At 42.5% G+C, this 5,080-nt stretch overlaps 1 protein-coding gene across 1 annotated transcript in view; it reads right to left on the reverse strand.

Annotated features, from left to right (window-relative positions):
• Window positions 1-5,080, reverse strand: part of LOC106805380 (phospholipase B1, membrane-associated-like) — a 15,411-nt gene that overhangs the window by 7,859 nt on the left and 2,472 nt on the right. The gene's annotated exons all lie outside the window — the stretch shown is intronic.

A 5,080-nucleotide genomic window follows, 5' to 3' on the forward strand; every position in this document is an offset into this window, starting at 1 on the left:
TACTACTACTACTACTACTACTACTACTACTACTACTACTACTACTAATAATAATAATATTAATAATAATAACAAGCTAATGGATATGAGTGAAGAAAAGCGAGTTAATATAATTTCACGGCTATATTTATTGCTGTAGATGCGATATAAGAGGCCTATGATATATTAGCGAGGCGTCACCTGCACTTTTCAATTTTATCTGATCGAGTTGTCGGAGTTCAGGCTTATCACAAATACAGTTTGATCGATGTGAAAGGCAGTGATTTCTCTGACAGTAGGTCATTGTGCCCATTATGGAGTTCATCTACGTCTTAGTTGTCTAAAAGTCGATGAACGTTTAAAAATACATTTTGGTTTTTTCAAAAGTTTGATTTTGAATGCAGGGTATGTAGCCGAACAGGTTTAGTTTGAGATGGATTCTTTCTACGAGCATTCTTTATCGTAATAAAAATAGTTTAGTGTCTTATCATGCCCTCGATCAGTCCACCAAGATGCTTTGACTACGGCGACGATGCCTATGAAGAAACACATGATACTATTCTAACAACAAATGATTAATAATGAGATACTAATTGTAAAATATATTTGCGGCTAGAAGATGCGAGGATATTACTGCGCCAATGGCTCCAAATTTCTCCAGATGTTTTTCCCATAATGTCTGAAATTCTTCATTAGCTTGTAATGTTTGCACCAGGCGTTCCACGTCCACGTCCCTATAGCGACCAGCGTCGTCAGATATCCCTGCAAGAAAGAAAGAGAGTTAGTTTATCGAGTGAAGATATCACGTGCTGAAAACGTGATCTGGTACATGAACTTGTTTGTAGCGCTCTGTGGCTCGCGGCAACAACCCGAGCAAATAACCAATTGTGTTTGGTGGGGTGGGGGATGATTTCGTGACCTAACTGAGTAACGACAACGGAATACGTTTTTTTCGCGTTTCAAGAAATAGACGGCTCGTAAATTAACATTACTCCAAACCATATTAGGCGCTGTGATATACACAAGCCGTTCACTGTGTGTGCTGTCATTCTAGGACATCACGGATAATGAAACGAAACGACAGTATAGGAGAACTTGAGAAGATTGCGTGTCTTGAAATAATTAAAGTTAGGCCAAGGAAAGCATGTGCCCTGAACGAATTCCTCCGGTTCGTGATATAACTGAGTAGTGACCGGGGAACGCACGTTTTACGGTTTCTACAGCAGACTCCGTGTCCGAGTCTTCTTGCCCACAAGTCCGAGATGAGGCCGAAAAGATAAATTTGCACCATAATTGATTATCTTGATTCAAGCATTATTTGCATTTATTAGGTACGAGCTGCCAAGGTTGGACAAGCGCCAAATATGTAAATAAATTGTTTCTTCACAATCTCTGATGATGCCACCTTACGTCTACTCTCTCGCAGTTCGACAGCTGTAAACAGAATTACACATTTCAGAGCAATTATCTCCACAGCGAGCGTGAGCGCGCTCTATTGTGAGAACATCCGAGAGCAAGCTAGGTGTGCGAAATGGGAACATACTTCTTAGTCCGTGTTATATCTCGTTTAAGGGTAAATATAACTCGTTAAATTCAAACACAAGGATCGCTTGCCCACCGTTTTCCACGGAGAGTGAGATAAAATCCTCGATTAATATCTACATAAAAATTGTTAGTAATAGTTATCGCTGTCGCGTCACGTGTTGCGTCATGTATCACGTGTAGTTAATAGTTTTCGCCATACTTATGTGACGTCATCACTACGCGCGCATGCCAGGATAACTGGTAAGTTCTAATTAGCATGTAATTCAGGTGTATATGCAGCTTGCCTGCCTGGTGCCCGGATCTCTATATTGTAACAGGAACTATTGTATTTAAGGTTGTACATGTAAAATCGTTGATTTTTGCATAAAACATCCTGTATTAATATTGACACATTTATCTATAGGTATCTATCTATATAGGTATATATAAATATGTTGGTAGGATATGCGTTGTCCTGCTTTAAGTAATCAAAATGAGGTATCCGGGTAGTTAAGTGTGTTTACATGCATATGCAACTGCCTCCTAAAATATGTGGGGTTTATATTCTGACAAGAACTCGATTTCTATGGTAGGTAATCGTAGCAATTAGAATCTCCGGACGGAAGCTATGACTTTGATGAGTGCACTGTGTTGCACATGTTTATCTGGTGCTTGCTAGGTGCTTGCCTATACGTTATGAGTATGCCTTCCTTAATGGGTGTGAAAGTATTGATCAAATATATCTTTAAATACGTAACCGTGTGGTATGTCTGTATTTCCGTACCTATTACCTAGGTCATATCATTGATTTTTGATTCGTCTGTTAGCAGTTAATATTGACGGTGACCTTCTCGTTATGTACACAATTGAATCGTCGTTTACCGCTAGTGTCGGCTTTCTTTACCTTTCTGCGCGCGCGCGCGTGTATGTGTGTATATAAAGAGTAAACATTAATATCATGAACTTGCATAATACTCAATATCATAATTATCCCGTCTGCAAGCACATGGCAGAATAAAGGTGTTCTTCGTAGACCGGTCTTGCTTCGATGCAGTTTTAATTAGGAACTTAGATCTTTATCACCCGGCCTGCGCGAGTAGCGCACCCACGTTCGTTTACTGAGCCGAATATAATCAACCGGCAGTTGATGTTTCGGGCAGAGCTGTTGCTCTGTATGTCACACTAGTTTTCAGCTCACTCTGTTTCATTCGCTTCAACGTCTGCCGTAGTTTCAATGCCGAAATCTTTTTGCTCGGGGACGCCATCCGTTCAGGCGCTCGCGTGGGCTTTATTGTGAATGAAGCTGTGAGCAGGAATTCACTAGTGTACGTGTTAAGCCGAGCACGTAATTTTTAGATGCTGCTCGATCAATAGCAGGAAAAAGAGGCGGACGAGAGGGAGAGAGACGTTCGCTGTATTCTGGGTGATTTGTTTTGCCTCGAGCTGCGAGAACATTCGAGCGTTGACGTCGATGCCATTGCCGTGCGTGCATGTGTGTGTGTGAGTGTGCGTGGGTGTGTGTGTGTGAGTGCGTGGGCGTGCATGCGTGTGTGTGTGTGTGTGCGTGTATGCGTGCGTGGGAGTGTGTGCGTGCGCGTGCGTGCGTGGGTGTGTGTATGTGTATGTGTGTGCGTGCGCGTGCGTGCGTGGGTGTGTGTATGTGTATGTATATGTGTGTATGTGCGTGCGCGTGCATGCGTGTGTGTACATGCGTGCGTGCGTGCGTGTGTGCGTGGATGCGTGTGTGTGCGTACATGCGTGCGTATGTGGGAAGCGTTCTCTGTGCTGTTTTATCTCAGCGTAAGGCTGCAATGTAAGTAATTTGCGAATGGTATTGTCAATCGAACGTTACATTCAGAAATAGTTTTTGCTCGTAGTCATTGTCAAGCGTCTATAGAAATGCAGCAGCAAGGTTTCAGATATAACAGCGATGCTCGTGTTTCTTAACGCGTGTGTTAAAAACCCTTGTGCGTGGCAAGTGCGTGCGTGCGTGCACACAATACATCTCAACACTGCGGTTGTAGCAGCTTCCGCGTCTAGGCGATGTTTATCTATGTGTATAGGTCTTAGTGGTCTTACCGTCAATGCTCAATGATATATATATATATACATATACATACATATATATGTATATATATATATATGTGCTGTTATGTAATAAGATGTGTTATATAATACATAATTACGCACGCGCGTACATACAAAGCACACCTTGCCTCCATCTCTCCGTTATCGTAACAAGTGCGAACAACGCGGGACAAATATGGACTTATTCCCCGCGTGTGCGTGTGCGTGTCCGTGCGTTCGTCCGTACATGCGTGCGCGCGTGTGTGCGTGCGTCCGTACGGGTGTGCGTGTGTGCGCACGTGTGTGTAAAGTTATAATGTGCGATGTTTTGCGCGTGTTTCCTGTCCATTGTGACGTGGAACTGTGGAAGGTTGTGACCTCACATGTGACGTCACACGTCGATGGTGCGGGTGTGTGACGTGTATAGGCGACGACGGTTATCTGAATGCTGGTGTAGTTCATCTTCCATTTGGATCAATTGCGTTCTTGTTTTGTTTTCTCAGCATCCCGAACAACATGTTTTGTAAGATATTGTTAACGTGTTTATTGACTATATATATATAGTTCTGGTCAGTGATTAAAATAAAACTGTCACAAAAAATAATATCTATACATGTTACACTAAGCTGGTAAGCGTTCGCTGTTTTATGCTTGTCTTGTATGCGTGTAACCACGGTACTTAGAGGTTGGGGCTCTCCGTACAATCCCATGATATTATAATTATGCTGAATAGCATCCTCTTTTCTTCGAATCTTTTGCGGAACTGGCAAAACTACTAATCCCACACTTGTGTTTTTTTATGTAAAATGCACAGACGCAATCGGGAAAGCAATAATAATAGTAACATCGGGCAGTCTGGACGCATACGACAAATGTGTATTTGATAATAGTAACAATCTAGCGTATTAGTACATGTAATCAGGAGTAGATAATAGATCTCTATTATCCACTCATGATGTCATCCATCTTGGTGGAGATGGCACGCGTTTTAGTAAGTAATAATTTGGAGATAAACCTAGATCATTACAAAATCTCAATGGCTAAACCAGAGGATAACAATGCATTCGAATTTTCCCACGTAGCGCTATAACTAATCGAGTTATATACGCTATAAACTAATCATTTATTTAAAATAATGCTCATTAAACCACAAGCGGGATTCAAGAACGGATCGCTGCACATCCATGGCGGCTGTGTCCTCAGAGCCTTGCTCATTACTGCCTATAGCGCCCTGAGTATAGCCGACCCATTACGCTGTGTCTACCTCACTGAGTACACTCGATTCATTTCGATGTTACACAACGCCTAACGCAAAATGCATAATGGTTACCACAGATACACGCAGCACGCGTGGAAGGTGAGCTGCCTCAACAATTATTCATGCGCGAAAATGAGCAAGCAACCTGATATGACATTTCATTCATTGTCCACCCTCTCCCTCCCCCTTTATCCCCCTCCCCCTCCTCCTTCTATTCGTCCTACTCCTTCTTCCTTCCCCTCCCCCTCCTCC

The sequence above is a fragment of the Priapulus caudatus genome, unplaced genomic scaffold (assembly GCF_000485595.1).
Source record: "Priapulus caudatus unplaced genomic scaffold, Priapulus_caudatus-5.0.1 Scaffold111, whole genome shotgun sequence".
Taxonomy (NCBI): Eukaryota; Metazoa; Priapulida; class Priapulimorpha; order Priapulimorphida; family Priapulidae; genus Priapulus; species Priapulus caudatus.